Source organism: Cupressus sempervirens, chromosome 4 (assembly GCF_028749045.1).
Source record: "Cupressus sempervirens isolate cs-2001-9-10 chromosome 4, ASM2874904v1, whole genome shotgun sequence".
In the NCBI taxonomy this organism is placed as follows: Eukaryota; Viridiplantae; Streptophyta; class Pinopsida; order Cupressales; family Cupressaceae; genus Cupressus; species Cupressus sempervirens.
Genome location: NC_143121.1, coordinates 675,350,443 through 675,360,970, shown reverse-complemented (window position 1 = coordinate 675,360,970; position 10,528 = coordinate 675,350,443). Strand labels below are relative to the sequence as shown.

Genomic DNA, 10,528 nt, shown 5'->3' with positions numbered 1-10,528 from the left:
AGAGGGAACAAGAAACAAAAAGACAAAGAAAAGAGAGAAGTTGATATATTTACTATCTACTCAAAAATTTGCATTTTACTATCTATTCCAAAAAAAGCTTAAAATGATTTTTTTTTTTTTAAGAAAAAGAAAACAAAAAACAAAAAAACACCATTACCATATTATGCGCTTTTTTCATTTAAAAAATATCGTCGTTACGCAACGGCACACAAATTTGATTTCTCATTCGACTATATTATGCATTTTTTTGCTTCCATTTTGAAAATAATTGTGCCTCATATTCTCGGCTTCAAATCTTGGCTCATATTCTGCAGACCTTTTGCAGTTGGCAGTGTTGAAAGATGGTTAAAACGTTGGCAGTGTTGGAAGCTGAAAATCCCTGTCCTGCGTAAAAGGTATTTACTGATTCAATTGACCTTTTATGTTGCTACCTGGATCATGTTTTTAAGTTTATCTAGATTCTCTGTTTCATAATTTTCCTTAGGTTTAATTCTCGTAACGTATTTTCTTGTGAGGATATTAGGTTCTTATCTCCTGCACACATTTCTTTGGGTGCCTGTTTCTAAGTTTATGTAGATTCTTTGTTTCATTATATTGCTTAGGCTTAATTCTCGTAAGGTATTTTCCTGTGAGATTTGTTTGTTGAGGTTTAATTCTCGTAAGGATATTAGCTCCATATGTTCCAGCTATGTTTCTGAGTTCCTGTAGATTCTTTGTTTCGTAGTTTTGCTTAGGTTTTAGGCGTGCGCATATGTTCCAGGGGAGACATATTTCTAGCGACAGGGTGGGGTAATTCTTCCTAAGATTAGATGTAAACCCTGGTGGGGTTTGGTGGGGACGATCTTTTCTGATGCATGGTTTTGTGGGTGGTCTTTTCTCTGTTAATGTTTTTTTCGCATGGGTTTGAGGGATGTCTTTTTTGGGTAGTGATTTTTGTTGCATAATGGTTTTGGGTTTTTCTTTGTTTTGGTAAATAGCTAAATGGTTTAAATTATTCCCACATTTTATTTTTGTTTTTCTGAGTATTTTCAATCTCAAGCTGAGCTGAGGTTTGAATCCTCTGGGCACAAACATAATAGGCCCAAATGTTGCAGAGCTTCCTATATATATTCATATATTTCTATTTTTGGATACTGACAAAGTGAAGCAAATTGGCAGGTTATACTTGACAGAATGAAGCAAATTACACTTGACAAAATAAAGCAAATTGGCCTAGGTACCTTGCAATTGGAGCGAATGGCTCTGCTTTTCACAATATTTAATGTGTGTTTCCTATCTGTAGATCAATCCAATATATCAAGAAGCTTGTATTTCTTGGAATGTAATTAGAGTGGTGTGTTTTCTTTAAAACTTTTGTTTCTTAAAATTCTCCATATATTTCTATTTTTTTCTACTATTTATATAATATGTCTATACTCTCTTGAATTTTTTAAATTTTGATTCATTTTTTGAATTAGATGAGTAAAATTATAAGGTTAGATTTGTATTAATGCCTTATAGGATGCAGGGTATCAAAATCTGGTTTCTGTAGCAAAAGTTACAGAAAACATAAAGCGATAGTTCAATGCTCTGCTGATTTTTTATCTAGTCATTGCCTAGCATTTCTCTTTAGCCAGATTTTATCTGGTCATCACCTCATTCACTAATATAGTTTAGGCCTTTCTGTACTTGGCATCATTTTAACTCAGTTACAGCTGGAAATTAGCAAGCTTTTCCCAATTTTTTTCATTGCGACTTTTACAACCAATGCATTCTTGTGACAGTGATGGGTAGATTCAAAGTAGAGGGATTTTACAACACTAGCAATGTGCTTTTTCTGGATGTAACGAGCCGATAGCAAAACAGGTATGCATGTCTACCTGTGTACTCATTTATTCATTCCACAATATTTTGTCATTCTATAGGTAGATTCCAATATTTGGATAGTAGTTGTTATTCACACATGTTATTTTTTACGTTGGATTGAAGATTTTTATTTCTTGAATATGAGCTCTGTTATTTCCAATATATGTCCAAAGATAGACTGTGTTAAATATTAATTTCCCTTTTTATGGTCAATTGTTTGTTGCAGCAAGCTCTTATTGCACAATAGGAAGATTAAAGAATATAGGAATAGTGCATTTTTCCCGTTAGGTGAGTCAATTTTTCCTAATAATAATAGGAAGAATGTGCATGGCTTTAGAGATGCTAGATTACTGTGTTTATAAGTTATTGAATCATAATCTTGCAAGTTAAATTTTAAATTATAGAGTAGTATTACAAGCTATCCTCTTAGTCTTGTATCGCATTCTTTTTCTCAATTATCAAACTTCTGTTTAGTGTACTGTTCTTTTTTGGCTTAGCTTCAAGAACAATTTGACATAATAATTATGTGTGTAATTTAGATCTATCCAACCTGCAAAATTGGCTAAAATTTACCAATGTGGTCAGTGTAGATATTCCATTGCCTCCAAGGATAAAGATTATCTTTCATAACCTTCTTGTTGTCCTAATCTCACAACTAGACTCAATGAAAGAAGCTTTGTAGAATCACAACTGAAACTATCATGAAAATTATGTAAATGTTTCACAAGAAGGTTTTTGTTTCAGTGTTAGCATGAAGGAAATCTAAATTTCACAATTTCAGACCACTTGCAGCAAAGTGGCACAACTTTAACAACATTTACATGAAACTTTTAGCTTAATTAATGCGTAAATGTGAAATATTCAGAGGTTTCTCAAAAGAAAAAAACACAGGAAATATAGCAAAATTTCAATCACAATTATAAACACTCGATAAAGCTTAGAAGGAAAGGTTGATCCTTTATTGATCTTGAGGGAAAAACTATTATAATCTGAATAATTCATGAAAATGGGCTCAACACGACCAAAACATAAAAAGCTATGAAGGTTACAAATTAGAAAAGGTCTTCAGCGAACTCCAAAGAGAATTGAAAGGTGAACTCCCTTTGAACTGAATCAATTTCCTTGACATGTGCTTTTGTTATTGGTCCAACTCAACCTTCTTTCTTGGTTCCTCCTTCAATCTTCATAAAATTCCTCCTTTCTTTATTGACTGAGAGAGACTATAGTGTGGTGGGCTTAAAGTCTTTCTCAGTCAATAAATAACACATGTGAGCTCCCAAATTGAAGCATAACTTTTGTAAACTTCCTAAAAAATCCCCTTTTAAAGGCCACAACTCAAATTTACCGTTGCTTGATCTTCAATCTTGGATTCCTTTTGCATATGTGTGTGTCCTTAAGCTTTGGATACAATTGCTAAAGAAAATTAAAGTGAAAATCACTGCCTTTCATCACTTCAACAGTGTTTTCTGCCCTCTTATTCTTCATGGCACTGATTCACTACTTGGTTTCCTCACTATGTGTAGTAGTTGTTGCTGGCCATCATCAGGTATTATTGTCTCATCACAACCATAGTCATTTTATGTTAATGTTGTTCATTGTTATTATTCCTTTTTTGAATCCTCTGTATTTCCATGTCATTCATGATGTACATATGCTTGATGATTGACTTCTGTTGATATTTGATACCAGTGCTTTTGATCTTACTCTCTTTATGCTCATTCATGGTAATGATGTGATCTGCTATCCACTATTTTTAACAAGACTTCCTCGTGGCTTTGACTTTCATAGTAGTTGTTGCAGGCTGTCATCAGGTATTATTGTCTCATCTCGACCATAGCCACTGTTATTTCAATGTTGTTCACTTTTATTGTTGCTTTTTTGAATCCTCTAGACTGCCATGTCATTAACAATGTACATATGCTTTTCTAATTGACTTGTTTTGATATTTGATATCAGTCCTATTTGATCTTGTTCTCTTTATGTTTATTCATGGTAGTGGTGTGATCTATTATCTACTATTTTTTACATCATTTCCTCGTGGCTTTGACTGTCATCAGATATTATTGTCTCATCTCTACCACAATCATTGTTATTTCAATGTTGTTCACTGTTATATTGTTTTGAATCCTCTGTATTGCTCCCTTTACTGTTTTATTTGGACATATTTTCAGCATACAAAATACTATGTTTTCAAGTATCTTGACTATCTCATAACCTTGGATTTTCTTTCGCTTGGACTATTTGTCATTCATCATTCCAACATGCCAGCATGGGAGATGCACGGCTTCTTTACAAAGAAAATGAAACCCTTTGTTCAATGTTGTTGGTCTCTATTCTTGATAATGGATACATCCTTTTCTCTTCTACTTTGAATATCAAAGATCTTTTCGTTAGCTAGAATAGTAACGCCATCCATATTTGATAAAGTTTGAACTCCTAGCCTCTAATCTCTGAGAATAATGCCTTTGAGAATATGAAACTATCTTATTTGACTACCAATTTTTACCTCTCACACTAAAACTTGTTGTCTTCTCATTAAACTCAAGCTTTTGATGCAAAAATCTGACCTTTCTTCTTTGCTTGTTCTGTCTTCACTTCATGATCTGTTGCGTACATGCACAGATCTGTCCTTTTTTACCATTTGTGCAGCCCTTTCTCACATGGATTTTCTCTTAATTCATTATAATGTTTTTCTATCTTGAATATACGCTGCTCCTCTTTTAAGAAAAGCTCACCGTGTCACCTTTGAAACTTGATGTTTACCTTAAACTTGTTGCTCATCTTGATGAAAACTTTCTGTTTATATACATAAGGAAGCACTCTCCATGATTAGTTGTTCTTACAATAAATCTGCCACTGCCTACGTAGAAAATATCATTTTTTGTTCTATCCTATTCATGGGCAAGCTACGCTTCTGCCTTAACTCTATTTGCCTGAGTTTTCTCAAAAGGTTTAGTCAAAAATATTTTGACTTAGTTCTTGTTTTGCATTTCCCTCTTATTTGATTTATTAACATGAAACCAAGGCTAAGCTTCAACATTACTGAAACCACTAATGAAACCTTGAACTCTTTGCAAGGTTATATTTGATCTGAAAGTGAAAATATAGACAACAATAAGCATGGTACTTGTTGATTTGTAGAGAATGGCAGAGAGTTTTATTTCTTGAAAACGAGCTGCAGTATATTTGCTACAGCGTGCTTTTATTTCCCAAAATATTGACTATGCCACACACTGCTGGTACACAACTCACTGAGTCCCATGACTTTGAGATTGGTCTGAAAAATCATGTGAAATTTATCTTGAAGCATTGTGAACTTGGACAACGGTTTTTTTAATTAATACTAGAAACTTAATTTTTCTTAACATTGTTTGAAAGTAAGTTCTATATAAATAATATACCTCTTGTTAACAACTAGTACGTTGTACTCAATTGGAAACCTTAAAACTTTTGAGTTTTGAGTTCTTTCTTAAACAACTAACCTGTGTTTTAACTATGATAGTCCAAATCTTCGGATACTTATATTACATCTTTGCTATACATAGATGCTGGTACTAATTGTTATCATGGACCCTCCATAATCATCTAATTTGTTTTTTATATGCAACAAAATTCTAAATTACTAGATACTTATATTACATATTTTCTATACATGGGTGATGATATATTTATTAGCTCCATAATCATCTCCAATTTTGAGTATCAATCCTCTCCAATTTTGTGATTAAATGATAAAGGAAACTTGATTGGGTTTAAGTGGCTGTTCATCTGAGTTGTTTCACGCTGATTAATCTAAAATTTCTTGAAACACATATGGTCATTTGGGTGCTTTAAATTAAAGGTATTTGAAATTTACATAAATCTCCGAACTTTTCATCTCTCCTGTCACTTACTGTAATTTTTGCAGTATTGATTGAGCTTTGATTGTCACCCGTTCTCAGAGATATCTTATTGCATTCATAGTAATGAAATTGGCCCTTAAATATTATTTCTATGGTTATAGAGTGCAAGTGTCTGCATTTGTTACCTTTTATTACCGTGCAAAACTGATACGCCATTATCCATTTTCTTTTGACATTTGTTTTCTATATGTTTTTTTTCTTATTATGTTTTTTTCCAGATGCACTCTTATGAAGAGGCATGTAGATAAGATAAGATAAGATAAAATTATTAATGTCCACGAAAAACCAAAACGGTTTATGGGACTGAGCATACAAACAGAAGAGCCAGCCAAGCAAAGGCACCAAATGGTGACTGAAAATGAAACAAAACAACAACAAGAAAGAAAGACAAGGTAAGGACTAAGGGTCCTTCAATGCCACAAAGAAATCTGTAATAGAGAGGTACATCCGTGGACCATCCATAGTCTTTGGATGCCATGAAGAACCCCTATAGGACTGATGCTGCTTGTAGAGATTGGTACAATGTCTGACAGATCTGGAATGTGAAGTAGTGGAAGGCCTTTTCAAACCCCGAGGAGGAGACAAGGGAGAGAAAAAGGTGGTAATGAGCTGATCAGAAGTCCGTCTCTGATGAAAGGATTGCAGGGTATTCTCTCGAAGATGGGTGGCCTCTTGAAGATAAAGTGCTAAACACCGCTGATCAATATAACTGAAGAACATCGAGAGAGAAGAACATTCTCTGAAAAGGCAATAGAATCTCCCTCTGATCTCATAGTAATGAGGACAACGAAATATGAAGTGAGTCTCGGTCTCAGCCTCCATCAGAGTGCATAACTGGCATAATCGATTAGCCTGATCCATATGGTGATCAGTCTGAGCCCTGAGACGATGAGAACCAACCCTAAAAGAGCCCAAAGAGAACCGTAATGCATGATTCCAACACCGGTAAAGATAGGCAGGGCGAACAACAATACCATCCTGAATAATAAGAAAATGCTCAGCATAGAAGGCCATCTTAGGTCGCAAACCACCCAGGGGATGACACCAAGTAGTGGTAATATACTGCCTATATCCTGTCTGACATGCTCATTCAACTCCTGACGGGAGGGAAGAAGATGAGCCAGGGCATCCAGCGAAAACTGATAGGGAGGAAGACGATCAATCTCAATCCCGATCGAACCCAACAAAGAGGTGGCCTGAGCGTACCAGCATTTTGATCTAGCAGAAGTGTCAAATCTCATAATCTCCACCGAAGAACAATATGCCAAAAAAGAGTATCTATGTCGGTCAGCACCTGTCTCCATAAAACCACGAAGCCGATGAAGAAACCAAATCAAGTGAAAAATAACAAGTTTGAGAGGATGAGCACCAAAGTCCGCTAAAACAATGCTGTGAGGGGTGAATCTGTGACACCTAATGATATGACGCAACAACAGTTTTTGGACCCGCTCAATAGAAGCCCAATCAGAAGCAATAAGAGAAGGTCCCCAAACCACAGAACCATAGAGGATTGTCGGACGAACCAAGGAGTCAAAAAGGGACAACTTGGATGAAATATCCTAAAAATGATGCCTGAAGCATTGTCTCTCCAACAAAGCCAGGGAGCCCATACCCTTACTGACTCGGGACTGAATAGCAGGTCTCAAACTGAAACGTGGTCCTGAGAACTTCACACCAAGATACATGTAAGAGGGAGTAATCTCAACCTCCTTCCCCTGGAAGAAGAAATGGAGATGAGAGGTCTTTAAATAGTTAAAGACCATAACCCGTGTCTTAGATAAATTGACCACAAGCTGTCTCTGAGTATAGAAAGAAGCAAGAGTATCAAGGAGTCTCTGTAAGCTATCGGGAGAAGAGGCCAAGAGAACGACATCATCAGCAAAGAGGAGAATAGAGATCAAAACCTGATGTAAATAACACCCATCACCTGGTTGAGAGGATTTCATAAGGAAATCCTCTAACTCATCAATATACAAGCCAAACAGTGTAGGGGAGAGAGGACAACCCTGCTTCATGCCAACAGTGTAGAATGAATTTCTATAATGCATTGCTAATGTAAGGCATGGCCATTCTTTCTTTTATTTGGAAAGCTTATTTAATGTCTGCTTATTTTTTAATGTCAGCTGTAGTATGACAAGATTGATCTAGCTTTCTCTTTCTATCGGCTCTCACATGTATGTTAATGTTTCAGATTTTGGTTTTTCAGAAAGAAGATATATCAAGCTAGTAATGAAATAGGTATTGTCATTTATTCATTTCATAGTTTCTTTAATTCATCTTTTACATTTGATAGGAGTTTTATCACTAAGGATTCAAACTTCTATATATGTTTTTATGATTGTATGTTTTAGACAGATTTTAATATTAATTTCAATTCATTACAGTCAATTATTTGCTTATGTTGTTGTAGAAAAGGTTCAAGACTTCAAGAAAGTGTTAGGTCTATGTAATTTCTCTAACTGGGACTGGACTTGATTTGCCCTAAATTTCGAAGTAGGTTTTGAATTGTGTTTGAAAATGGCAATTTTCGTAGTCTCCATAATTGTTCCCTACTCGGAAGAAATTGCTGCCAAGTTCCAATGGTCAACATACATTAGATTAAATTAAGAAGCAATTACTGATTCATGGTACGTTAGGCAGCTAACATAAGAAGGGTGGGGATTTACAAGTAGAATCCCTATCTCGGTATTTCTTCCTCAAGATTTTACTCTGCTTCTTCCTGACAAAACCAGTCTTTTGTCTTAATTTTATTAATGAGTGAGCTAAGAACATATTAATATCTCCTGTATTATGAAATAAATGATATATATAATACTAATTTTGACTATTAATAACTGATATGAATGTTATAACATATATGTTAGACAATATATTGTCCAGGCTAATTCGTAATATCACTCAGATATGATATTATGTAGATCAGAAATGATTCTTATAGATTATTACTTTGTTATCACATGATGCTTGCAAGGTTTTATTCTGCCTCTTCCTGACAAAACCAGTTTTTTGTCATTAATTTTATTAATGAGTGCACTAAGAACATACTAATATCTCCTGTATTATGAAATAAATGATATATAATACTAATCTTGACTATTAATAACTGATATAAATGTTATAACATTTATGTTAGACAATATATTGTCTGGGCTTGTTCATAATATCAGTCAAATACAATATTTTGTAGATCAGAAATGATTCATATAGATTATTACTTTGTTGTCACATGATGCTTGCAAGGTTTTATTCTGCCTCTTCCTGACAAAACCAGTCTATTCTCTTAATTTTCTTAGTGGAAAAGCTAAGAATAATACTAATATCTCCTGTATTATGAGATAAATGATATATATAATACAATTTTCTTAGTGAGTGAGCTAAGAATACACTAACATCACCTGTAATATGAAATAAATGATATATATAATACTGATTCTGACTATTAATAAATGTTATAAGACAGACAATATATTGGCCCCCTCATATATAATAGCACCCAGATATAATATTTTGTACATATATATTACGTTGTTGTCACATGATGCTTACCAGCATTAATATATTACGTTGTTGTCACATGATCTCTTCCTCAAATATTTCCCCTTCTGAATGAGTGTGTTTGGTCTCTCTTATATCTTTATTTTCCTCTCTTAACTATACAACCATTCCTAACTACACCTCCTCAATTAATTGCTATCTTTTATCTGTTATTTTCTGCTTCTAACTATTGTGTTATTCCAAATCTGGCTTCTAATCTTTTAGTTGCCAATCAAGCTTAACTGAGCTGAAATTTCAGGTTTTCATATAAATCATGCTTAGTGCAGCTGAAATCTCAGATGTTTTTATGAATTATGCTTACTACATTTGAAATTTTAGACTTTCATACCAATCAAGTTTAACTCAGTTGAAATTTTAGATCTTCATAGAAATTAAGTTTAACTCAGTTGAAATTTTAGATCTTCATAGAAATTATGCTTAGTGCAGCTGAAATTTTAGATTTTCATATAAATTACGCTTAATGCAGCTGGAATTTTAGATTTTCATATAAATTATGCTTACTGCGATTGAACTTTTAGGTTTTCTGTTTAAATTCTAGATTTTAGCTTGGGTGAAATTTTAGAGCTGAGCATAGCTAAAATTGTGATTGCTTTTAATTTTAACTAATACTCCTAGCAATGTCTTAAGACTTCTCATAATATTTATTTTTTCGTTTTGTTCTTAATCTTATTTATTGATATATGTTTGATATACATGTTGTTTTCTCCTAAATCTGAAGTTGACGAGGAGAATATAAATAACAACTGGATCAAAGCATTTGACGATGTCAATGTTGTAAAGTTCCTTAATATTAGTTGTAAAATATGCGCAAAAGGTTCATTAATTTGGAAGAAATAATATAAAAGTAAATGCGAGGGAGTACTTTAAAAGATGCCCATATCTTATTGTAAATAGATTTTGTGTTGGCATGAATGCCTAAATTTCTTGTAAATATTTCTTAACAATTATGATTAATAAAAAAAGATTATTTTTTAAGAGAGGTAGAAATACCTCTCCACAAACTCTTTCGTGTTCTCTTTTTATGATATTCTTTAGTTTTTAATGTCTGAATTTAATTTTTAAATAATTAATTTTGCTAATTGAATATATTTTTAAAAATAATTTTATGTGAATAGTATAATAAAAGATCATTAAGTTTACAATCATTCTTTTTATTTGACAGATGCATGAAGCTCATATCAATTTTATTGTGTTTGATGATTGCATGTATGCAACTTAACATATAA

General features: G+C 33.4%; 1 long non-coding RNA gene across 2 annotated transcripts; it reads left to right on the top strand.

The window, feature by feature from the left end:
* Nucleotides 1-205: 205 nt before the first annotated feature.
* On the top strand, nucleotides 206-10,303 carry LOC149563064 (uncharacterized). Of its 2 annotated transcripts, none has more exons than XR_016364016.1 (5): nucleotides 206-395; nucleotides 1,159-1,216; nucleotides 1,764-1,845; nucleotides 2,072-2,133; nucleotides 10,021-10,303. It is a non-coding gene; the product is annotated as an uncharacterized LOC149563064 (long non-coding RNA). The 2 variants fall into 2 exon arrangements; XR_016364015.1 differs by having other exon boundaries at nucleotides 1,159-1,263.
* The last annotated feature ends 225 nt before the right edge of the window (nucleotides 10,304-10,528 follow it).